The sequence below is a fragment of the Anabrus simplex genome, chromosome 1, assembly GCF_040414725.1.
Source record: "Anabrus simplex isolate iqAnaSimp1 chromosome 1, ASM4041472v1, whole genome shotgun sequence".
Lineage (NCBI taxonomy): Eukaryota > Metazoa > Arthropoda > Insecta > Orthoptera > Tettigoniidae > Anabrus > Anabrus simplex.
In genome coordinates, this window is record NC_090265.1 from 496,259,230 (window position 1) to 496,286,784 (window position 27,555).

The 27,555-nt window shown below is 42.0% G+C and overlaps 1 protein-coding gene across 4 annotated transcripts in view; it reads right to left on the reverse strand.

The window, feature by feature from the left end:
* LOC136867775 (uncharacterized) overlaps positions 1 to 27,555 on the reverse strand; it is a 143,085-nt gene that overhangs the window by 11,076 nt on the left and 104,454 nt on the right. The gene's annotated exons all lie outside the window — the stretch shown is intronic.

Below are 27,555 nucleotides of genomic sequence, written 5' to 3' on the forward strand. Positions count from 1 at the left end.
TAGTTTTACGATAATAATATTTATTCAAATAATATAGGCATACCAATCAATCATTTTTTCTATTAATTCTATATGTTTTAATATTTTCCAGTTCTGAATTCTAACGGAACTGATTTTCTCCAACCAAATCATTTTCTCTTACAAAAACTCAAATTATGTCACTTATTCATAGTCAGTCCAATCATTTCGTCTCTATTTTGGGAAAGTTAGGAGCAAGAAAGGCGCAAACGCTCAGATAAGCAAGGAGAGCTCTTGAATTCACCCTTCTTACTAGCATCTACATGCAGCGCTCAAAATATTTCTCCGGTTTTCTTCATGTAGCCTATTATCAAGAGGAAGTTTAAATTCAATTAAATTGACTCACATTGCTGTTCTCCGTGGCTCATAATTGAAAACATTTTCGTTTCAAGTTCACCCTTGATCTTCACAGCGCCTCAATTATTCTTGTACTTAATGTGTGTTACTGACATAGGTAGACGAATACACTTGAGTGGAGCTTTTACAGGTAGGAAGGATCCTAGAATGAAGATAAAGTTGGAATTCAAGAAGACAAATTGGGACAAATATTCATTCATAGGACGAGGAGTAAGCGACTGGAATAAATTATCAACGGAAATGTACGATAAATTTCAAAGTTCTCCGAAAATTAAGAAAGGGAATTGACAGGGAATCTACCACCTGGGCGACAGCCCTAGATTCAGATCATTAATGATTTATTTATTTATTTATTTATTTATTTATTTATTTATTTATTTATTTATTTATTTATTTATTTATTTATTTTAAAATATCCTGAATCTAGATCATTAAAACTGACTTCGTCGCAACGTTTCCAAACGATTAGTCATTGTTTCAAGAAGTCCATTAGTTAACCCCACCTTTAAATACCCAGAAGAGAAGTGACGAGGTTTTCAAAAGATAAATGCAAATTATATGACAAGTGACGTCTCTCCATTCTCCTGTGTCTCTACTTCTTACAGACATCACACGTTTTGGTGCTAAAATTCAACAATCTTGAAAGCAAGTAGGATTTTGATACGAATATCAACATTCAAGCTCAGCCAAATGATTGGAAACATTAAAAAAGTGGCCGATCCTGATTAGTTGAAGAAATGTTTTCTCAATGATTCAGAAGTATATGGCTTAACAGTATCTCAATTTCGGAGGACTGTGGATACAATCCTGACAGAGGTGGTTGAATACTTGGAAGACTAGAAAAGGCGCTGTTGTTCAGGTAGTACATGTTCGCACGTAAAAGATAGCCAACGTAACCTCTGCAGCTCGTCCTGCTTAGAGTTCTCAATTCGAGTCCTCATCTCAAAGGCTGCTTGGATCTCCAACCGCTCCACAATCAGCTACCAAAAATAGATTCTGCGTCACTGAAGAAATGTACTAAGGAAATAAGGAGTGAGGTAGTTTTCTGTTGCTTTCCTCACTGAGCCAGAAGGTGCAGTTACATATCAGTCTTCCAAGCCCACTGCACGTATCAGCCGATCTTATGATAAAAACTTTCACACCCTTATGTATGTAGACTGGATGCATAACGAATGGTGTTAGTAGTATCGCTCATACCTCAGTTACTTTCATATTGTCGATGCCAAGGATGAGACTGAAACAGATCGGTGAAAGTATGAAATTTATTTTACGCCTATATCGAAAGACATAGAGCACTGTAAACACTATGTCTCTCCAGAAATGGAGCAATAAAATAACCACATAGGTCACGAAATAGAGTCCCTTCAAGAGACTTGTAAAAGGTCGTCAAGAAGCTACCGAGACATTCATGGTGACAAGGAGGCTGCGGGCTGAGTAGCGAGAGTTCCAGCCAATTGGAGCCACACTATTCTCCATCGTACATTTTTGCAGGTTACCATTTTCGAAATCCTACTTTCTCACTTCTTCGAGTGTTCATTGATCATGGGGGGAGGGGGCGTGTCTTCCATTATACGCCCATTAATCAGTTAAACAATATAGCTCGGGATATAATGGCCATCATTCCGTAACGTTTCCTGCCTTTTAGAATTATCTGTATTAGTAATTAGATGCAGGATTGTTAATGCGATGATCAACCAAGATGTACGGCAGGGATATCTGCCATCACCTTCTTTATTAAACATACAGAATATTGACGATGTTCTGAAAGAGTGGAATAAGTTGGCACAATCAGTTACAAATATTGGTAAAGAAAATTTTGGGAAAGTCTCCCATTTGCAATTGATCAGGAAAGAGAAAGAATGAGCTATAAAGTATTTTATTTCAATTAAACGACGCTATGAATTATATAGGCTCCCTAACTCAAAGATAAAGACATTTATAAAGGGTAAATGCGTGGCATTTCAAATGCAGTCATTTATAAAAACAAAATATTACCGAAACCTAATTAGCTACCTGTTGAACATATTCACCATGTTATATTTTACTACGTGACATGACCTATGATATAGACAATGTTAAGCAATCTGCGTAAGAATACCTTTAGGAAGGATACACAGATCACTTTAAATACTTCTACGGCTATAACTCTGCTCAATGGATATAAAGCCTGAGTTTTTGAAAAATGCCTACTTGCAAGAGTTTCTAGAATCATCAGATTGCTACGAGGTGCTCACATAGACATAGGGTTAGGGATGAGGACATGCATCAGGAAATACAAAAGGAACCTGAGATAACAGCAGGACTGGGTGTCTCAGGCGATGGAAGGCAGCCTCGTGTTGGTAGATTTACCGTCACATAAAAAACTCATGTGGGACAAAGTTCGAGCACCTCGACGCCTCCGAAAATCGTGAACATAGTTAGTGGTACTTGAAATCGATAATATTAACATTAAAAGAGTGAATGGTTAAAAACGGAGCAGCGGAAATATATAAAATATAGAACAGAATGAGGAAGAGACACAAGGTTGACGAAAAAGAGATGGACTGAATAGGCGTTTGAGCCTAAACGTTGAGAAGGGGAAGAAGAATTTCTGAAAGGAGTCCGTGAATATGACAAAGTTGACATTCAGAATGGCCTCGAGGCCATGATCGAATCACTCAACTTGAGCGTTAACACTCGCCAGTGGAGGCCGAGACAAAGGACAGAAGACAGGCTGTTATCTTTGATCATCACATCTACCGTTAAACATACTATTCGTAAAAGAAAAAAACTTAAATATACAAGTGCACCAGATACAAATGAGCTGCATTAAAATGGAGTTGTTTATGAATCATTGCCAGCTCTTGAACCAGATCTGATCGAACAGCAATAAAAAGAAAGGTGACTAGCGCTTAACAACTGTTGCAGATCCAATTATAACTTAAGGCCATGCAGATTGGAAATGTTCCTTTCAAGACATTGATTTATAGACATGGTAGCTAAATAGTTGAGCCTGCAGCATACGTCTGATCGTCAACTCCGAATCTCTGTCTCAAGAGGAAGAAGAGGATCTGGCATCTAATTACTTAAAACCGTCTGTCTGTTGCTTCAGATAAGGAGTGCGGGACATCGTGGGTAATATCCCCACACACTTAGAGTACAATTGTATCCGGGTATCAAGTTGCGAAGTAACTGGCCAACGCTCGTTAAAATGAGGATATCACGGAAAACTCTTTTATAAGCTGCATCAGCTACTAAAATACACCTATAATTTCACCTTTAGTTAACGTTTAAATCTTAATTGTTATATATTCACTTAAGCTACACAATTTTGCTAGTGTTTTTCTGCTAATATTCTACCTATACTGTATTACTTTTAAGGTCTTTACTCTTTAGACCCCCTTCGTAACAACCTCGTGTCTCTTTTCCAATAGTACTTCATTTCTCTGCTTCCATATTTTGATGCGTTTTTTGTTGCTGATGCGTCTCCTGCCTCTCTCTCTCTTAATTAGTACTTAACTATGCATTTAACAATACCTGACACTATGTCCACCTCTTTTCACATCATTCTCTGACCACTATTTTTTCATCACGACTTGCCAACGTCATCATTATTTTGATAAAGTTACATCCGGCTGTATCCAATGCTAAAATTCCATTAGATACTCCCCCAAATTTCTGCTCCATACAATAGATTTCATTTAAAGACTGACCGACTCATTGGCTGAACGGTCAGCGTACTGGCCTTCGGTTCAGAGGGTCCCGGGTTCGATTCCCGGTCGGGTCGGGGATTTTAACCTTAATTGGTTAATTCCAATGGCACGGGGGCTGGGTGTATGTGTTGTCTTCATCATCATTTCATCCTCATCACGACGCGCAGGTCGCCTACGGGTGTCAAATAGAAAGACCTACACCTGGCGAGCCGAACCTGTCCTGGGATATCCCGGCACTAAAAGCCATACGATATTTCATTTAAAGACTATGTTAAATACGCAGGCCTATACTCGACGGCATATCCTTCGATATCGTGACCTCCGCTTCGGTGTAGTGAAATGTTATGTGATATTGGTGATACTTCACGGTACCTAAGGACGAACATCCATGAACTGACGACAGGCCTCTGAAAAGGGGATGTATCGCAGAATGTTCCCACAGTTAAATCACATTACCAACGAGGAGGTTACTTCGTCGTGACGGTAAATCATGTGAAGTTTGAACCCTCGCAAAACAGAGCAACGCAGCATATTTCAGTCACATCTTCCAAAATTACAAAACACAACCTCTTACAACTGATCGTAGAAGGCAAAACAGAAGCGAAATTAAAGTGTACGTTAATGATATCATCCTGGGTGCAGGACCCCCGACAGTTGTTCAACATCCACAATATGACAACTCTAAATCTAGAAGAAGAAGAAGAAGAAAGTCTATATTTGACATATTTATATCCAATATTATCATACTAGTCAAAATAATAACTCCTTTCATTTTTCGCCCTGTATCTACTCTGACCATCTACTAGTGCTAATTATTATTAGTAGTAGAGTAGTAGCAGTAGAGCCTCCGTGGCTCAGACGGCAGCGCGTCGGCCTCTCACCGCTGGATACCGTGGTTCAAATCCCGGTCACTCCATGTGAGATTTGTGCTGGACAAAGCGGAAGTAGAACAGAGTTTTCTCCGGGTACTCCAGTTTTCCCTATCATCTTTCATTCCAGTAACACTCTCCATTCTCATTTCATATCATCTATGAGTCATTAATAAATCAGTTTGTGAGTGGCGACCCCATCGTACTAATAGCCTATGTATGATTCATTCATTACATCCCTGACCCGGTCATTGCCTGGAAAACAGGCTGTAAGTTTTCATTTTCGGAGTAGTAGTAGTCGTAGGTTGGCCTTTGCAACATGTTTAACATATTCTAGCTTTGTCTTACTCATCCACCATTCCTCACTCTTTGAAAGAGTGTCATCTCTCATACACACCAAACTCTATTCTTATTTCTTTCAACAATTTTAAGTTCCACACTTCACTACACTTTTCTTTCTAGTTAATTAATAGTAATGGCGTGTGTATTCCGGAGAGGCCTGGTGCAGATCTTTGGAGTTGACGCTGTACAGGCGACCTGCGCGTCTGAGTAAAGTAATCTCGTATCCTCGTCCCGAGCTGTTGCAGCTCTTTCCAGGCGCACCCTCCCATGGATGTGAGCTGCATGTACCATTTCAACCACATACAAGCGCTCCTGTCTTTCTTAAATCTCTGGCAGTGCCGGGAATTAAACTTGAGACGCCGAGGAAGACAGCTGTGAGTGCTAACCGTTACGCCGCGGAGGCGGACTCCACCTTGTTAATAACATCGGAAAACACTTGTAGTATGGTATTAAATTCATTTCTAATCTTATTTCTAAAGGTAGTAAATAAAGCTATTGGTTTTACGTCCCACGAACTATTTTTAAGGTTTCCGAAGGCGCAGAAGTGCCGCAATTTTGTCTCACAGGAGTTCGTTTTACGTGCCGGTAAATCTACCGGCACGAGGCTGGAGTATTTTAGCACCTTCAAATACCACTAGACTAAGCTGGGATCGAGACTGCCAATATGGACTCAGAAGATCGGAGTTTCTACCTCCTGACCCACCCAGCCCGCCTATTTATAAAGGAACTAAGTGTCAAGAACAAGTTTTTAGACAGACCCATATAATTGTTTTCGCTATTTTATTTCTTAGACAAGAGCAGGTCATTACTTCCCAGAAATTCTTAAATGTCATCATATTTCCATCATAGGTGCTATTAAATTATTGCGATAACTTACGGTAAGTTTTTTTCTGAAAAACCTACGACTACATTGGCTAACACTCTGCATTCAGGTAGTATATCCTGTACATATGTGAGTTTAATTATCTTTATTTCCAATACAAAATAATTCAGGCTTTGCTATTTTTTTTTTTTTTTTTTTTTTTGCAAGTTGCTTTACGTCGCACTGACACAGATAAGTCTTATGGCGATGATGGGACAGGAAGGGACTAGGAATGGGAAGGAAGCGGGCGTGGCCTTAATTAAGGTACAGCCCCAGCATTTGCCTGGTGTGAAAATGGGGAAACCACGGAAAACCATCTTCAGGGCTGCCGACAGTGGGGTTCGAACCCACTATCTCCCGAATACCGGACACTGGCCGCACTTAAGCGACTGCAGCTATCGAGCTCGGTACTAAAATATTAAAACTGTATAATGTCAAGCCGGTTTATTCTGACTAGAACAGACACTTTCGGAAATAGTAAACACATCGTCGTTGCGCCTGCGAAAATCGCTACGTGAAATATTTCAGTTTTGAACTTTGCCCGTTAAGGTTCTCTCATCTAAGGTTCAATTTTGTGGGAGTAATTTCAAAGAATTCTCGCTCATATGATATATGTATTAAGGTAAGGTAAGGGTTATTCTGCCCGAAGGCAGGTCCGTACCTCCGCAGAGGTGTTCCTGAGCCGGAGTTTACGTGCGGTAGGGTGGCCAGTTCCTTTCCGCTCCTCCTTTCCCTTACCCCCCCCCCCCAACAGCGCGTGGCAACCCATCCAACTCCTGACCACGGCTAATATTGCTTAACTTCGGAGATCTCACGGGATCCGGTGTTTCAACACAGCTACGGCCGTTGGCTATATATGTATTGCGGGTCAGTATTTCTCCCACAATATTATCACCTAGCGGTTTCCGCAGGCGCAACGACTTGGAGAAATACTGACCCGCAGCGCATACTTCATACAGAACGACAATTCTTTGAAGCTTCTCATACAGTATTGAACCTTAAACGACACAACCATTTCCCAGTATTTTTCTATTAATTACTTTGCTGTATCGTGTTCCTTTCAAGCAATGTTCTTAGATAGGATTTTAAGTTTTCCCCGCCCCTCCCCCCAAAAGTTTTCCAGAATCATACTATTTTACAGACATACTCCTGTTCACTACTCTTACTTTAAAATTTGATAAAGGGCACAGAACTTTATCAATTATCCCAGATTATCGTTATTATTATTGCTATTTGCTTTACGTAGCACCGACACAGATAGGTCTTATGGCGAAGATGGGATAGGAAAGGCCTAGGAATTGGAAGGAAGCGGCCGTGACCTTAATTAAAGTACAGCCCCGGCATTTTCCTGCTGTGAAAAGAGGAAAGCACGGAAAACCATCTTCAGGGCTGCAGACAGTGGGGCTCGAACCCACTATCTCCCGATTACTGGATACTGGCCGCACTTAAGCGACTGCAGCTCCAGATTATCACAACGTCCTTAGAGAAGGATGGGCCGGGCTGAGTGGCTCAGAGGGTTGAGGCGCTGGTCTTCTGACCCCAACTTAGCAGGTTCGATCCTGGCTCAGTCGGGTGTTACTGAAAATGCTCAAATACAGTACGTCAGCGTCGATTTGGTAGATTTACTGGCACATAAAATAACTTTTGTTGGACAAAATTCCGGCACCTCGGCTCTCCGAAAACCGTCAAAAGTAGTTAGTGGGACGTAAAAATATAACATGATTAGAGAAGGATGAGTAATATTAAAAAGGAAATTCACTATTTTGGGATATATTTCCTTATTTTGGACATGAAGAACCCCGCATTACCGCAGATGGCAGTACTTTCACTGTGCAGTCTGAATCCCGAATATAATAATACTCCTGCCTTTCTCTGACAAAGCCTCCTGTAACGATGGCTAAACGTAGGCCACTCAGCAATCCAGGAAGCGGCACAACAGGCCGATGCTCCACAGAAAACAATATTTCCTAATGCTTCGCAGCATTTGATATTTAAATTAAAAAGTCTGATCGCTTCAACAATCAGTAAGCGGTCATGGCTACTGCATGTGAAATGCAGTTTTATTGCGAGATATAATTCAACGTTATTACGGTTAAGTGTTGAGATTAAATAAACACTAGTCACTATTGATTTAATATAATTTTCTGATTCAATAGTCGAATCCATCATTCAGATACCACCAAACAAAAGTTTATGGCAAACTCAAGCGAGGCATGCATAGCAAGCTGACGGGAAGGACAGACTATGTTTACTCAAGGAGCTACATGGCCGAAGACAACAGCTTCTTTGTCCCATCCTCTGCCCTGTGAGGCTCAGTCGTTGGTAGAGCTCTGAATTTCAGCTAGTGAGTTTCGTGATTAATTTGACGCTCTCAGTAACTATGATTATAAAGCGTATTCTTTGTGTATTCCTTGTCTTAGGCAGCCTCCGAGTGGAGGAAAATTTTGAAAAAATACATGCTTACGAACACTATTGAGCAATGAGGATTTATTGTTTTTTAAAATAAATCGTATGCTAGGTGTGTGTGGAAGTTTCTCATTTTTAGCAGCTGCTATCACAATAAGGTAAGAAAAGGAAAAACACTGTCTGTGTTCATTTGCTTTTTATGATAATGCGGCTGTTTCCTATTGTTGAGAAGATTTTAAAAAAAAATTTACATCGCACCGACACAGATAGACTATGTCTTATGGCGACAATGGGATAAGAAAGGTCTGGGAGTGGGAAGGAAGCGGCCGTAGCCTTAATTAAGGTACAGCCCCAGCATTTGCCTGACGTGGAAATGGGAAACCACGGAAAACCATCTTCAGGGCTGGCGATAGTGAGGTTCGAACCCACTATCTCCCGGATGTAAGTTCAGAGCTTCCCGCCCCCTAACCGCACAAATAACTCTCCCGGTGTTGAGGAGAACAGTGGATGTCTCTTGCGGGAAAGACCGGTAGACTTCTGAGGGAATACAGCCTGTCCTATGCGCACCTCGGTCGAGTTTGTCGCGAACTCTTGTTTTTCGGTTACGGTAGTTAACAGCAGTAACAGCAGCCAGTCATATTGTACAGTGGTAAAGTGTTTGCCTTTTACCCGGAGGCCTCGGCTTCAACACCTACCTCGTCAAAGGATTGTTATCCTTGACTAAAGACTGGAACGGGTTCACTCAGCCTCGTACGTTCAAATGGAGACTTGCTTGATATGAAGGATAGAGGGTTCGGTCTAGAAAGCCAGAAAACAGTGGTGGATGTCGTCTCATGACAATCCAGTACCTGCATGTCATATGGCTGGCCAGAAGTCCTTTCGGCAATGAGCTTTGTACGTCAAGCACGGGCTTGTTTGCGATAGCTAAGGCTCGGAAGTTGAGGAAAAATCCTGTTTTTTCCCTCGAGTGTCCAAAGACGAAGCCCGACATAATATATATTCGCTCTGGATTATTGTAGGCAGATAATAATGGGGTTATTTGTCCTTTATTACATTTTTCTGTGTTTTGGGCGTATTGGTTCTTTTCAGCCTTTTTAAAGTCTTAACGGCAACTACACATCCTTTCAACTATATTTTAACGCCCATTCTCAATTCGAATCATCATCAACTCTTAAACATCTTTTCTCTAGTAAATACATATATTTGAAGCACATCTGAAAAGAGAGAAAGATGAGGTAAATGAAATTAAAAATTGAAACTAGACCTTCAAAACACCAGGGGTATCAAATTATATGCAAATTAATTGAAGTATTGAAAAGGTAATTTTGATGTGAGTGTTTTGAAGAGGATGATCTCACTTGCTTCAAGTATGAGCCATTAACACCCGTCGATGTGAAGAGAAGTTTCTCGTTGTTTTCCAACGTGCTTTCTGAAAACCGACGATCCTTCACGCCTAAGAACCTGGAGATGACTACTGTAATATCCTGAAAAGCCAACTGAGGTAAGGTTTCCGAATTCCAATTTCTGTAACCCTAGTGTGGTTAAGCCAAATGTGATTCCAGCTATAATAATTTCAATTTCCTTCTCCAGGAAGTCCATTGCAGGTTCGCTGAATTCATTCTAGGTGGAAAAATAAATTCAATCTAAATTCTGCAAGTACTTTTTTAACAAACAAGGAATTCTTATCTTTAAATTATGTTAATCTAAAAATATATAAAGTCTGAAAGAAGAAGTATTTCACCCATATATTTTTTCACTGTATGTCCGTGGCTCAGGCGGCAGCACGCCGGCCTCTCACCGCTGGGTTCCGTGGTTCAAATCCCGGTCACTCCATGTGAGATTTGTGCTGGATAAAGCGGAGGCGGGACAGGTTTTTCTCCGGGTACTCCGGTTTTCCCTGTCATAATTTGCTCCGGCAAAACTCTCCAATATCATTTCATTTCATCTGTCATTCATTAATCATTGCCCCCAGAGAAGTGCGACAGGCTTCGGCAGCCGGCACAATTCCTGTCCTCACCGCTACATGGGGGCTTCATTCATTCCATTCCTGACCCGGTCGAATGACTGGAAACAGGGTATGGATTTTCATTTTCATGTTGCATATCACCATAATTTTCCATTTTTAAGCATTAGAATCCATAATTAAAAATAAGTAATTAAAAAACTAAAATTATGAATGAATTTGGATCGCATGTTACGTCCTATTTTCCGGCTTTTAGGTCCTTTTCTAGATATTTTGAAGTCTTTTTATAGGTCATTTTTAGACAGTTTATAGGTCTTGAATTACCGAACTCTAGTGATAACATTATGCAAGTAACAGTTTAAAAAATGATATCTAGAAGTTCGCTCTTCTAGCTTGTTTTGAAAATATTTAATCAGGTAGTCAACCCTAAGTGTAGAAGCAGGCAGAGCAGAGGTGTTTAAGATGTGGGTATTAAGACAAACACTGTCCCCGAGCAAAGGGAATTAACGGCACGCGGAACCCTCTGAACTGAAGGCTGCTACGCTAATCACTCAGCCAAGGATCAAGACCTCTATACCCTTGAAGTACTGTATTCGAAAAGAACTGGAGCAAGGATTGAGAAGGAGACGGCCGTGGTATATTTGTCAGGTACCATGTCGGTATTCATCAGTAGGTAGTGCAAAACTATGGAAAACCACTTCAAATATGGCTAAGAATGAGACTATAACATACTTATTCACGGGTGTGAATAAAACGAAAGTAGAAATTAGCCTACTCAATGTTTACACTCATGAGTATGAGCTCTGAGAAGAAGTAGGTTCTCAAACAAACTAGTGTGCATGGCTGAAATCAATCAATCAATCAATCAATCAATCAATCAATCAATCAATCAATCAATCAATCATCTGCATTTAGTGCTGTCGCCCAGTACCATACTTTTTATTAACTGTTTTCAAAGAAGGAAATTTATTATTATACGCCGAGTTGAGCGGCTCGGACGGTTGAGGCGCTGGCTTTCTGACCCTAACTTAGCAGGTTCGATCCTGGCTCAGTACGGTGGTATTTGATGGTACTTAAGTACGACAGGCCCGTGTCGGTAAATATACCGGCACGTAAAAGAACTCCTGCGGGATTGAATTCCGGCACCTTGGCATTTCCGAAAATCGTAAAAGTAGTTGATGTGTCGTAGAGCCATTATTATTATTATTATTATTATTATTATTATTATTATTATTATTATTATTGTAAAAAGGAAATTTATCGGACATTTCCCTTGATAAATGAATCCAATCCTTTATTCTTCATCCAGCAAAATGAATATTTGTCCTAATTTGTCCTCTTGAATTCTATCTTTATCTTCATGTTATGATCAAACCCCCACTCAAGCTTATTCGTCTACTAACATGATTCCACGCCATTTATCCACTGACAGCTCGAAAGGTAGGCCTACTACGTAGCTCGTCTCCTTACTCCCAAGTCTTCCCAACCGAAAGTTTGCAATATTTTCACGATTCTACTCTCTTGTTGGTAATCACCAAGAACAAATCGTGCTGCTTCCAGTTCCCGCTATGACGACGGTGCAAGCAGATCATGGAAAAGGTGGACTGAAGTGTGAAAATCCGCAATAAAAATAGGTTAATGTAAAATTTAACTTTTTCAATATGCATTCATCTTCAAAACAGACTGTTATGCCTTTCAGCGTCCATTCTGCACACTTTTTTAACTATCTGAAGCTGCGTACACTAAGATTGAATCACTGAATTTGGCTTTAGAGTACGCGATTCAAGACACGTACACGGGTATGTCAAGCAGTGGACAAGAAAAGTTAGGAATGTAAGACACGTGAGGAAGTGTTATTGCAGGCAGCCAGCTGTGCCACACCCAGCTGACATGACACAACGTGCTCGGCCCACGTGCAGCCTCACAGCAGGACACCTCACTTTCCATCTCGGTGAAGAAGAAATTGCGAACTAACTTTTCTTGGGATATCCGAGCTCACATTGATAATAAACAACTTCACCTCAATGTAAAATCTAAGTCAGCGCCGGCACATCTCCACAGCATAAACCCCACTTTGTGACCGTCCTAAAAAAACAGTACAAGTGGCACATCATCTCATGACGGAATGCACACTATTTTCCAGAGAAAGGCGTGCAGTATTTCGAAATCTCCTACTAGGCTACATCAGGTGCTGAAATATCACATTAACACACGGGGCGAGTTGGCCGTGGAGATAATGGCTCGCAGCTGTAATCTTGCATCTGGGAGACAGTGGGTTCGAACCCCTCTGTCGGCAACCCTGAAGAGTTTTCGATGGTTTCCCATTTTTACACCAGGAATGCTGGGGCCACGACCACTTCCTTCCCACTCCTATGCCTTTCATATCCCATCGTCACCATAAGACCTATCGGCGTCGGTGCAACGTAAAACAAATTGTAAAAAAAAAATAACATTAACAGAGTCAACGGCGCCAGCTTCCTGAAATTCATATTCAGCACACTTCCAGATTAATATGTTCTAATAATATATAAAAGCAAAGTCATCTCCGTATAGGCCATGAAGGCCCCTGGAGGGATGGAAGATAAAGGCTCCCACTATCTGTAACCTCGGCACTTGGTGGGGTAGAGTGGTTAACTCTGCGCCCGGCCGCCTTTGCCCCCAGGAATTAACCTGGTACTCATTTTTGGTGTAGGCTGGTGAACCTCAGGACCATGTGCACTTCCGGAAGTGGAAATCTCGTTTCTTAAAGTTTACGAATTCCTGATGAACCGAGCACGCCTTTACCGCCTAAGCCAGGCAGACCCTTCTAATAATATATACATTTTGTAAAAGTTACAAAAACCTAAGTGTCGGCTCAATCCGGTGGTGCTCAAACACGCCAGCCTCATATCGGTAGATTCACAGGCATGTACAAGAATTCGCAGAAAATACGGTGTACGGTTTAGTAATGGCTTACCGTGGTGAAGAGACACCGGAGTACTAAGCAGATATTCCTCGACGTGGCAGTAAATGTGCGCACGCACATATTGATTGTAAAATAATGTAATTTGCTTTACGTCCCACTAACTATTTTTTTACGGTTTTCGGAGACGCCAAGGTGCGGGAATTTTGTCCCGCAGGAGTTCTTTTACATGCCAGTAAATTTACTGACACGAGGCTGACGTATTTGAGCACCGGACTGAGCCAGGATCAAACCTGCCGATTTTCGGTCAGAAGGCCTCATCCGTCTGAGCCGCTCAGCCCGGTATATGGATAGTTAAGCCTGTACAGATGGCGTAGCGCACGAGCCCCGTGCTCAACCGCACACGCACTGCCTCTACGTGAGCACAAGCCGGTGAGAGAGTGATGTTTCAAGGGGACAGTGTGCATCAAAGTGGATAGATGTAAGGATGTGCGGACAGTTCAACGTGTCTACAAGCTGTGGTGTACTACACGTGGCCACGAAACACGACGTCAGAATTGTGGTCGGAAGAAGATCCTGAGTGAGAGGGACCGGAGACGCGATGCACGGCTTCAGAATGAAACTCGCTTCCAAACCCGACAGGAATTGCTGCAGTTTAGTGAATGAAGGTCCATCCCAACCTGTTAGTGAGAGAATATTGCGACGGGAACTGCAGGCAATGAACATTTGGAGTCGGTCACCTCGCAAGAGGCCATTGCTCACACACACACACACACACACACACACACACACACACAAAGCTGCGCGGAACGTGGGCAGTAGCTGACTGGCGGAACGTACTCTAGTCTGACGAATCACTTTTTGCCTGTATTCCAATGACGCACGTCGTCGAGTGCACCGAAGACCAAATGAAGCATTTCGTCCTGGACGTGTGCAAGGTTAGGTTCAAGCCGGAGGTGGGTCTGTTATGTTTTGGGGTTGTTTTCCTTATCATGGATTGGGTCCGCTCATTGAGGTGGCCAGCATGTTAATTTAAAAATTCTGGATGATCAGGTATTTCCTTCCAGTCAACATCCGCATGATCAGTGTGCTACTGATACCCCATTTTTTTCAAGATGACAACAGCGAAGTTCATCGGGATGGACGCATATGTGACTGATTTTATGAACACTCTCCCACCCTATTACATCTCGATTGGCCTGCAGAATCACCTGACTTGAACCCGATTGAAAATCTGTGGGACATGTTCGAACAGCGGGTAAAACTCCGACACCAGCAACCCCGCAATTTGGTGGAATTGCGCAATTAAATCCTCAGAAAGTGGCGTAACATGGATGTGACGTACCTGCACAACGTTGTGGACTCACTTCCTAACCGAATCCAAGCGGCTACATGCTATTAAATGAGGCTTTTAATGATTTCTCCAGGGGTGACTAATTTTTTGTCCGGTGAACTTATTTAATCACTCGTAAAGGTTAACTAAGAATAGTTAAATGCTACATGTTCGCTGTGTTTTATATATGGATTTGCGTCCTGGATTTAACTAAAGCTTTCTTTGAAATGTAGATTTATAGACCGCTATTTATACAGTTATTTCGTGGATTGGCCGTGTGAAAACATCAGAACGTACTGAACCGAATGCATAAAGGGAACGAACCATTTAATACCACGAAGGGAATGAAGCTGTACCGCTTTTCAGGAGAGTTTAATCCTGATGTAAACAAATAGGCGGAGCTCCTTTCCTTTGCACGTGGACATAGACGTAGTTGATTGGAGAAGCAACCGTCGCACTGACTCCACTGTATCCGAGCTCAAAGAAAAGTAGTACGCCGCATTAATTTTATTTTATTTTAGTTTATTACATTTAGAAAGTTTGGAAGAGTACTAAATCAAATTAAAATATCGTTGCCATATATACCGGTATATATATGTGTGCTTTTTCAATATAAAATAGTAGTTAAATAACGAAAAATGAAGGCACAAGGCGTGGTGTAATACAGGAAGTATTATCATAGTGGGGGAATGCCCCAAGCTGTTCAGCGTGGAGATAAGGAGATCTTGCAGCAGCAGTCAGTGCCAGTATTCATAGTGAGAGAAATGGAGCAAGAAGTAGGACCATCGCGTGTAGTGAAGCACAAAAGAGGAAAACCGCTCAAAAGTAACCATAGGCAGAGCATTGTGAATGTGTTCAATAAACTAAGTGAACAGAATCCAAGTTTAGTCGTTTATTCAGAAGTTCAGATCTTCGCACTGTTGTCGTATGCGATGCGCAGCCCTGTACGTCTGAACACCAGACGTTGACGGGGTGGAGGTCGGTACTACACGCTCAGCGAATCACAACTCTTTCTTTGGCGGAGGCGGGGAAATACCATGTTTACATCAGGATTAAACTCTCGTGAAAAGACACATAGATCACTTCGGACATATAATAAGGAATGAAGGAAAGTACAGTACCAATTACTCCAGACCGGCATGCACGGGAAGATCTCAGGAAGAGGACGCTGACAGATCTCCTGGTAACAAATGTCTTCAGCAGAACTGTTTCGAAACGCCAATAACAAATCTGAGCCAACATTCGGAAGGGAAAAAGCACTAGAAGAAGGAATGTGAGGTGCAGTATGGGCGATTGTGAATTAGAAGTGGGTGGGGTAAAATAAATGTATATATATATTTAGAAGTTGCTTTACGTCGCACCGACACAGATACGTTTTAAGGCGACCTTGTCACAGGAAAGGGCTAGGAGTGGGAAGGAAGCGGCCGTGGCCTTAATTAAGGTACAGCCCCAGCATTTGCTTGGTGTTAAAATGGGAACAATGGAAAACCATCTTCAGGGCTGCCGACAGTGTGGTTCAAACCCACTATCTCCCGAATACTAGATATTGGCCGCACTTAAGCGACTGCTGCTATCGAGCTCGGTCAGGAACACATGTATTACAATTAAATAGAAGTTATTATACAATTAAAAATCGTTCAGCATTTGACTACACACTAAGGGACTAACAGACACTAAAGGGACTGCGAGACTGAGATTGCGCGCGGCAAGCGCGTGAATCATACCTTGTGCCCATGACCTGGCAAAGAGATATACGAAGTACTCCTGCTACCCTCCTCACAGCTCATGCAAAGTCTTCACTACTTGCTGTAGCACTATACAAATCGGTTAGCCGCGACGAATGACATTTTGTGCGTATGTCCGCTAATAGTTTTTTTAATTAAAGAACAAAAAGGAAGTAACTAGCTGATAAGACAACAAAGCTTTGAAGAACTGCTTGTTTTAATCAAAAATTCCTAGTTTTAGCCGTATAAAATGAAATAAAATTGTAATGTTTCCTCCACAAAGTGTGGGGGGAGGGCAACTCTCCGCCACCCCCCCCCCCCTCTCGGCCTCGTAATCGCTACTACAGGTGAGATGACTATACCAGCACTGGATTCCACGGGGGATGAGCACATGACAACTGTGCTGTTAAGTTAGGTACAAGATTCCGCATCCTACAACCAATCATGAAAAAAGTTAGTTTCGGTGGTGGTGGTGGTGGTGATTATTGTATTAAGAGGAAGTACAACTACAGTACAACCATCTTCTATACAACACTAATCAGTGAGAGAAAATGGAAAGGATTCGACACTTCGAAAAATGATGGAACTAGCCAAGGAAAGACAAGGGTCACGAAGGGTGTAAAAAAGAAAGACGCCCTAGGCCTCAAATGCTCTAATAGGCTACCGTCGGAGTCAGAAAAGAACAAGAGTTGACCAAGAGAGGTCAGGTAGGATACATGAAAGTGAGGAGCTTGGCACAAGTAAGTGAAAGCAGCTAAGGGCCTCGTAGTCATCAATCCACGCTCCAAGTTAACAGCCCTCAGGGCCCCTTTTAGTCGCCTCTTACGACAGGCAGGAGATACCGTGTTTTCTTTATACCATCCCCAACCAGAGGGGAAAGAGATTCTTTTGTCGATTAGTGCTAGAGTGCAATCCTCCATATCCGAAGATTAAGGGTTCAAATCTCGGCAGAGATACTCGTATTTTTGGAGGGTGGAAAGAAGTCCATCCGATATTGCATATCCCTCGATGTCAGGATGTAACCTATCTCAAAATGCATTTAAAACTCAGAAATAGGTTGCCCGTGTGCAAATTTCCAAGTTCCGCCGTACTCCGACAGATGCCAGAGTAACCGGACCTCTGCTGACCGATTTATGACCGACATTTGATTAATTTTGTCGCTTAAACACCGAATGCGACATGTTCTTCACATGCCGACATGAGGGTGTCGAACTGACTTTTATGCACCTTTCAAAAATCCATCTACCTCCATCGTGTTTGCGTTCTTGGGATCCGGAGGTTGACACAGTCTACCACTTATCAACAGAGGTATCTATTATTATTATTATTATTATTATTATTATTATTATTATTATTATTATTATTATTATTATTATTATTATTATTATTATTGCCACGGGAGTTACGAGCCACAGTAGATAGACTCTGTTTATGAACTAACACGTTCGTTAACGACGCGCCTGGCGGATTTAAGTTCCTCCTTCCTCTTTTCCTGAGGAACAAATATTTACTAGGATGTTGTGTAGTTACCGAGAGTACATAAGTGTCAAGAGTTAAGGTTGACTAGAGATGTTTTGACAAAATATTCGACCTTGTAAGTTTCCTCCAGGGCAGAATTTCTATAGGGAAACTGGAATTATAAATAGCTAACTACAACGATAATTGCCACCAATTTTCAAATCATTGTGCAACTGTTTCCTCTGTCTTAATTATCTTTCTACCACTACTACTTTCAGAGGGCGATAGCCGACTAGTATCGTCAATGATTGCTCACCAAGGCGGCTACGGTTCGATTCCCGGTCAATGCACCTGGGATTTCTGACAAAAATGAAAGCCCCTTAATTATGATCACGGCATCAACAGTCGCTTTACACTTGCTTCCATTTTAGCGTAGACTGCATTAATAGTTTGGGAGCCGGGCTGAGTGGCCTTCTGACCCCAACGTCGCAGGTTCGGTCCTGGTTCAGTCCGGTGGTATTTGAAGGTGCTCGAATATGTCAGCCCCATGTCGGTATATTTACTGGCATGTAAAAAAACACCGGCGGGACAAAAGTCCCGCACCTCGGTGTCTCCGAAAACCGTCAAAAGTAGTTAGTGGGACGTAATAATGATAACATTATTATGATAGTTCCGGAATCGTACTTGAGCTGGTGCCGGGCTGAGTGGCCCTTTGTAATTCTGAACAATCCTTAATGTTATTTATTTCCCTATAAACAATTATATCACCTGCATACAATCTTATTTTTGATGTTATATTGTTCGCTAAACCATTTGTGTATATTAAGAAAAGTAACGGACCGATTATACTACCCTGTGCGATTCCCTTCCAAACTTTCTCTTCCTGTGATATATTATTTCCTACTTTGACTTTCTGAACCCTTGAATTTAGAAATGTTCTTATCCAACGTATAACCCTTACGTCCAATCCTATTCCCTCCAATTTCTTTAATAATATTCCATGTTCCACTCTATCAAAGGCCTTGGAAAGATCTATGGCTATGCAATCTAACTGGCCTCCTGAATCCAATTGATCTGGTATGTCCTGCTGAAATCCCACCAGTTGTGCCTCACAAGAAAATTTCTTTCTAAATCCATACTGGCTCCACATGAACCAATTTTTATCATCACATATCCCTCTGATGTACTTTGCTATTAAACTCTCCAGTATTTTACAAACTATACTAGTCAGGCTGATTGGTCAGTAGTTCTCTGGTTTCCTTTTATCACCCTTTCCTTTATAAATTGTTATTATTAAAAATTCCTTCCATTCTTTTGGTATTACACTATTATTTATGACATAGTCAAAGAGAAATTTTAAATAAGGCACTATGTACCACCCCATTGTCTTTAATACCTCCCCAATAATTTGATCACTTCCTGCTGCTTTTCCTTGCTGAAGCAGTTGGATTTCTCTGAAAATATCTTCATTTGTGAATGAGAAGCTTCTTGTTTCCCTATGTGTCTCTCCCTCTCTATCTTCTGTTACTGTTTCCAACTCCTGACAATCATCTACTGAATCTCTGAATTCCCTACTAAATAGATTTGCTTTCTCAGTATCTGTTGAATAGTGTTCACCCCCTTCTCCCACCATTGTAGGAATTTGGATTCCTTTTCCTTTTTGATTCCTAATATATGAATACATCTTTTTCCATTTCCCTTTGTGGCCATTACCCTCACCGGAGTATGTCCACGATTTTATGCTTTTCCGTGTAACGGAGAAATTTACGTATATAATTTATAACGTTCACCAGCTCAAGTTATTATTATTATTATTACTATATTTTTTATTATTATTATTATTATTATTATTATAATTTTATTGGCTTTACGTCTCACTAAATACTTTTACGGTTTTCGGAGATGCCAAGGTGTCAGTAAATCTACCGACAGGGAGCTGATATATTTGAGCACCTTAAAATATCACTGGACTGAGCCAGGTTCGAAACTATCAAGTTGGGGTCAGAAGGCCAACGCCTCAACCGTGAGGCCCTAAATACCAAGACATCCGGTTGTGTTGCCTGAGCATACCGGCAGGGCAGATGTTTTCAGGACGGAATGAATATTGTGGGTTGCATAAAACTAGATTGGAAGGGGCGGCTGAATCATGCTGTATACCAGGGCTGTAAATAAAGTAGTGGCAACGTAGTGCAGGCACTCGCAGGAGATCGCGCAAATAGGATATGAGAGCGGTTAGGTGGCGCTGTTGTCGATGTGTAGTGTGCATTTGACGGGCATCTAGTTGGGAATGTTGTTGCTGTGTGGCGCTGAAGTGAAGAGTGTCCATTTCACCTCTCTAAATCCTATTTTCAAAAAGAGATCAGCGTTCGTGGATTAAAATACGAGGTTGCCCATGGCAAAAATGCACCGGATTGTTATCAAGGATTACATGAAGCCTGTGGCGAGAATGCTTTACGGTTGCACGATGGGTGAAGGCGCTTCATGCGAGTGGGGATGAGACTGCGGACTTGCACCGCACCACTCCTCAAGATCAAATTGAAATCGTGCAGTCTCGTTTCCGTAGACCATCGATGGACTGCCAGGGAATTATCCGTAGATATTGGGGTCAGTCGTCGAACGGCGTGGCACATGCTGAAGAAATGTTTTAACCTGAAGAAAATAGCGTCCCGTTGGATTACACATTAACTCACCGACGTACATAAATGACTCACCGGACAGATACCGCAATGAAGGAGACGCATTTCTGTGGCGTATTGTCGCCATCGTGGGCACGAGCCTACGAGCCTGGATTAAAGGGTCAATCGAATGAATGGTGTTACCCAGGTTCGCCACGTCAACAGAAATGTCGACAGGAACCCTGTTGGGTGAAGCTTATGCTGACTGTGACATACGACTACGAGGGTGCTTTTATTTTTACAAATGCTGTACCGGAGGGACAAATTGTCAGCAATGACTACTAGTCTGTTTCTGGAGCGACATCTACGTCCGGCTATACGACGTAAACGTCCGCGTTTATTACGAGACGATCGCCCTGGCGTGTTGCATGACAGCGCACGTTGTCCTGTCGCGAACGGTGTCAAGCTCTTATTGCCACGGTGGCATTGGGAGGTCTTGGAACACCCTCCGTACTCACCAGACATGAGTCCTTAAGACTTCGACCTGTCTCCGATGTTGAAGGAGCCCTCCGAGGCCGCCGATTTCCTGGCGTGGCATCTGTTCCCCCCACAGTAGGGCGCTCCGTCGCTGTCATAAACAGAGAACGCCTTGCCAACGGTCCCCAACAGCTTCCCGACATTTGGCAAAAGATAACAGACTTTACGGGTGACTACACTGAAGAAATCTAATGTAACTGTACTTGTTTACCCTCCAGGGTTGGTTTTTCTCTCGGACTCAGCGAGGGATCCCGTCTCTACCGCCTCAAGGACAGTGTCCTGGAGCTTGATACTCTGGGTCGGGGGATACAACTGTGCGTTCGTTGGTATGTTGTTGACTTCTTACGTGATATAATGTTAACATCAATCAATCAGTCGATCAATCAATCAAAGAATCACTACTGATCTTCATTTAGAGTCAGTCGCCCAGGTCGTTTACCTGTTCTTAAATGCATACAAACAATTTGGTAAATTATTTCAATCCCTAACTTGTCGTCCAATAAACGAATACTTGCCCCAATTTGCTCTCTTGAATTTGAAATTTATCTTCATATTGTGATCTTTCTTACTTTTAAAAATATCACTCAATTTTTTAAAATACTATTTATTCGGGGCGTCGACCTATGAAGATCTTTTGCCACTACTTTGCACCGTATGTTATGAACCTGCATGTATTTGGAAATGGCGGAAGCGTAAAGTGTTGAATGTGAAGAAAGTAACATTAAGGACGACACAAGCACCCTGTCCCCAGGCCAGGGATATTAATCATTTACAATTAAAAACCCTGACCCAGCCGGGAATCGAACACGCGGACGCCGGGTGGCAGGCGGGGTAGCAGAAGTATTCATCGTTATGTCGCTCTAGGTTGTTACAATTACTGCATGTCACATGATGGCATGTCAACGTTTGTCCCCAGGTAGCCCATCATGACAGACACTTCACGTCGTTTTGCATGAACACCGTGTTCGGCTTGGTAGTTGAGTTAGATAGCGACAAGTTGAAGCAAGAAATCATTTTGCAACATATCCAAGCTACATTGCGATTTAGGAGTTTCAGTGAAGAAAATGGGCCTGATTAATTCACGGTTGGATAAAGATACGTGAACGGACACATTCTTCCCTAGATTGCTTTCTTTCTTGGATATATTGTGGTTCACTGGTGGCTCGAAAACTTACATTGTGATTATTTAAGCTTCAAAAATGTAAAAATAATCTTCATCCAAGAGCCATATCTCGAAAGTGTTTTGTCCTTTATCTTCCACCTATAATGTTATATACAACCTCCATTACTTCTCTTGTTACATCACATTGTATAATACGATCATTTATATGGTGTTAGTTGAAGATCACTCGGTAATCTCTTCTGCGTTTAAGAGCCGAGATATAGTTCAGACATTTGTCATGAAGTTTGGTCAGTGGATGTTTATGGAATCTGCTACATCGCTACTCGTGTCGCTTTAAATTTTGAGGAGTTAACACATCTGGTGCTCAAGGTCGTTTTCATTCCTGTCATTGCCCGTTTTCTAAAACATATCAAACATACGAAGGATGGTAATCTTTTCTGTGATCTGACGAACTTGAAATAAGGCTCGAATTCTACTTTTTTTTGTCTCCGTATCGATTTTCGCCATTAATCTATTGTTTTAGGGTTCAATAGACAAACGGCTGTAGGGTGCCATGGTGAAGTATAACAGTAGTTACTGAAACGGAGACAGTTAAGAAAAGGACACTTTACAATGACCTCTACCGGTATTTCCAGAAAACACTCGAGTCGTGTGCAAAATTTGAACGGCATACGGTAGAAGAAAATATGTTATTGGCATTTCAAACACGGGCTAATCACACCAGGAAAACTAACTAGTTTGGAACAGCTACAGCACTTCAAGCAAGTCTAGAATACCTTCAGTCTTCAGTATAAAATATGGCTACAAACTCCTTAACTGAAATAAAAGCTTGAAATGCTTGCTAACGACCAAGGTGTCCTCAAGTAAATTTATCCATTGAAGCATACAAACGGTAAGTCAAATGAATTTCAGAACTTTCTGTATTCAACATAAGTAAACAGATAAAGCTGATGACTACCAATCAAAAATCAAACAAGCACACAAAAATATTTTTCTACGTAACGGCACAGGTTTCCCAAAGATAACATAAACTGAATTAAATCTATATCTCCAATTCTATAACTCTGGATCTGCCTGGTGTATGGAGTTGATGTTGAGATTAGAGGCACAATGTTCTTCTTCACTAGTTGCTTCACGTCGCACCGACAATGATAGGTCTAATGGCGACGATGGGACAGGAAAGGCCTAGGAATGGGAAGGAAGCGGCCGTGGCCTTAATTAAGGTACAGCCCCAGCATTTGCCGGGTGTGAAAATGGGAAACCTCGAGAGGCACAATTTTGTGATTTAGATTAACTGTCAGTGAAAGACCTATGTCTTCCGTGAAAATCTTCACAAAAGTACGACCACTAAAACACCAAAATGGAAGGTTAGCCAGGACTTAGTCAAGTCAAGCTAGGGGACAACTACAACAATGTTACAATATGGCCTCGCAGAATCAAAATGTAGCTGGCCATGACTTTCACCTGTCCTTCTGCACAGATACATACAACCGTCCAACACTTCTGTGAGTCCGCCGAGGGCATGAACTTGTCAATGCCTTTCCCTTCTTACGTAACCCCAGGAGATCCCTCTTATTTCCACGGGCAGCTGCATCGCCTTCAAGCACTCACTATGTAGATCTGAATATAAGAAGTAGATTTCAGAAATAAAGCGGCTGGAATCGTATTGGCAATTCACTATCATCATCTCGATTAAGAGCCTGACCAGTAAGGCGGAACAGACAGTGGCTGTTGTGAATGTCACTAATATTAAGTTTGTTCTGCATACTGTAAACTAACGTCTGTCTGGCTGGCTGTATGTATGTACGTACGGGCATCACGAGAAAAGGTCCGAAGAGAATTTACTGAAAATCGGTATTTAAAATCGGGGAATAAGGAACTACAGCCTCATAATTTTATTCATGCTGGATGAAATGGTAGTTTAGGGGAAGGCACCTGAAATTTAATGTTAAAATGAGAAAATGGAATGGGTTCACACTTTCAAAACTGAAGGTATCGGCCTAAGAAAGACGAGAATCACGAAGGGCATGAAAATTTAAGATTTCCTAGGCTTCCACACTGTTGGGGTCAGAAAAGTACAAGAGTTGACGAAGGAAGATCGTAAAGGAACGAGCCTTGAAGAATAAGACATGAGGGAGTCGTGAAAGAAAGGAAGTTTCCCCTTACATTAGATGTCCTAATATCACAGAGTATCACTAAATAGGAAGGCCTTCAATATCGAAAGCTCATAAAACTGATCAACAATAACATTACACTGACCATTGTTTTATGTGATATGCTTTGTCTCTTCTGTTGCCACTCATCTCCGATATGTGGGAGTACTGCTGCGAACGGAGTATAGCAGCCTGCCTGAATATTGGCGGGAAGTAACTGGGGAGTTAGATAACTCTCTTCTTTAGCGGGTCATTCATCTGGTTCATGACTTTTTTTAAATAATACTAGTACGTAACACACTGGTTCATCATAATATTCCAGCTATTGGGTCCCTACTCTGAGGCGCTGATTGGAATTAGCAGTGTGGACACTTAAAGGAACAATGGCAGAGGAGTGTTCACGGCTGTCTGCGGCCTGGTCATTCCAGGTCAGGAACTCTGATCTGTTAGATTGGCAGCGTAGTACTGTTCGTTAAAAGAGAGAAAATGTGCGATTTCCCATTTGATCAAATATTTCATATGATAGCATTGCTTTTAATCGCAATATTCCAGCTGACTTCATTGTAATGACCTATGTTGATTTCAGTTTGGAAAATCACAAAGACAGTCTTTCTGAATATGTAAAAAAGGCAGGTGTAGAGTAAGTTTCTGCCATTATAATGAAAACTGCCCAACTTGATTGACTAGCAGTAGGCAAGTGGACGTGCCATCATAATTAAAATTCCCCAACTTGATTGTGACTGATAGTAGGCAGGAGGGCCTGCAATTACAATGAACATTCCCTAACCCAGTCTTCACATGAGAAAAGACGTATGGTGACTTTCCCGTCGCGTTTCTGGGGTAGCGTTAAGAGCTATGCTTATGTAATATGATCTTAAACACTACATCTACACTACTTAACCTAGAATTCTGTAAACATTGTAGGCCTAGAATTCCAAACCGAACCACGGGTACATCAGCTAGTATATACTAAATGCTACCTAAGTTCACATATTGTCATCATAAACTGGAAGCAGATATTTTTTAATGGCACATAAGTTCACATGTTGTTTCCATAAAGTGTCTGGCTCCATGGCTAAATGGTTAGCGTGCTGGCCTTTGGTCACAGGGGTCGCGGGTTCGATTCCCGGCAGGGTCAGGAATTTTAACCATCATTGGTTAATTACCCTGGCACAGGAGCTGGGTGTATGTCGTGTCTTCATAATCATTTCATCCTCATCACGACGCACAGGTCGCCTACGGGAGTCAAATAAAAAAGACCTGCACCTGACGAGCCGAACCCGTCCTAGGATATCCCGGCACTAAAAGCCATACGACATTTCATTTCCATAAACTGATGGTGGTTAGGCTCTATTCTAAATGTTCACATATGGTTTCCGTTAACTGAACACAGATTTTCTAAGTGCCACTCAATAACGACGGATATTTTTAATTTTACATATTGTTTCCATGTAGCTTACGTCGGCAAATAATATAAATTTCAATTAAATTTCCACATATTTTCCAGAAACTGAAGATGGACATTCCGAATGCCACTTAAGTTTCATATAGGCTTACTGAAGACGGATATTTTAAACGCCACGTATGCCCTAATGTTTAATTTTCCATAAACTGACGGCAGATATTCTAATCATTTAAAGTCACATACAGTATATTTATTTCGTATACAGAGACGGCGGACAGTGTAGATGTCTTTTAACATACATTTGCTATATAGTGTAAATATCACTGAAGTTTACAGATATTTTCTATAAACTGACGGCAGATAGTTTAAGAGTCACTTGAACTTTATTTATTTTCCATAAAGTGACAGCGGATATCCAGAATATCGCTCAAGGTTACATCAATTTCCCATAAACGCCGGCGGATATAATAATAATAATAATAATAATAATAATAATGGCTTTAAGTCCACTAACTACTTTTACGGGTTTTAGAGACGCCGAGGTAGTCCCGCAGGAGTTTTTTACATGCCAGTAAATCTACCGACACGAGGCTGAAGTATTTGAGCACATTCAAATACCACCGGACTGAGCCACAGGCGGATATTCTAAATGCCACTCACGTTTACATATATTTTCCATAAAATGAGCCGGGCTGAGTGGTTCAGACGGTTCAGGCGCTGGTCTTCTGATCCCAACTTACCAGGTTCGATCCTGACTCAGTCCGGTGGTATTTGAAGATGCTCAAATACGTCAGCCTCGGGTCGGTAGATTTACTGGCACGTAAAAGAACTCCTGCGTAGCTAAATTCCGGTACCTCGACGTCTCCGAAAACCGTAAAAAATGTCAGTGGGACGTAAAAAAAATTAACATAAAATTACAGCAGATTTTAAGTTACCATACACACTGAGTGGCCAGAAGTCACGGGAAGGGGTATATAGAATATGGGCCAGGTATGACCCCTGAGCGTTACGCGTAGCTGAGCAGTATGTCACAGACACCAGTGTCGTGAAGATGGCAACACGTCGCGAGTTAACCGACTTCGTGGGATGACCATCGGCGTACGGTGCATGGATAATAGCATTGCGGATATTACACACGAAACGGGTTTCTGAGGTCAACAGTGTCGAGGGTGGATCTTCAATATCGCAGAGAGAATGTTAGCACAAGTGTAAACCGCTGCATGGGAAGACCACAAGTGTTTAACGAACGGACATCACGTCACCTCCGCAGAATCAACACTGGGCGCTCGAGGGGCTACTCTGAGTCAGATCACCGCCCAGTTGAATGTTGGGAGTCAGGAACCCATTTCTACCAGGACTGTAAGGAGGCAATTGTACCCCACAGGCTTCACCAGCCGACGACCAACTCGTGTCCCTTTGCTGAGACCTCGTCACAGAGTTCAACGACGTGCATGGGCCCGCGAACATCGGCAATGGACCATGGAACAGTGGCGGGTGGTATGGTCCGAAGAATCCCGGTTCCAGTTGTATCGAGCTGATGGGCGCGTGAGAGTGTGGTGTATGTCCCATGAAGCTATGGATCCTGCTTGTCTACAAGGTTGTGTCCAGACGGGAGGTGGCTCAGTTCTTGTCTGGGCGGCGTTCTCATGGTCGCAATTAGGCCCCCTTGTCTGGCTGCAGGGAGCGCTGACAGGTACACGTTATGTGGACATTCTTTCAAACCATATGCATCCCTTTCTGACCCTAGAGTACCCTGATGCAGATGCCATGTTTCAACAGGACAATGCGCCATGTCA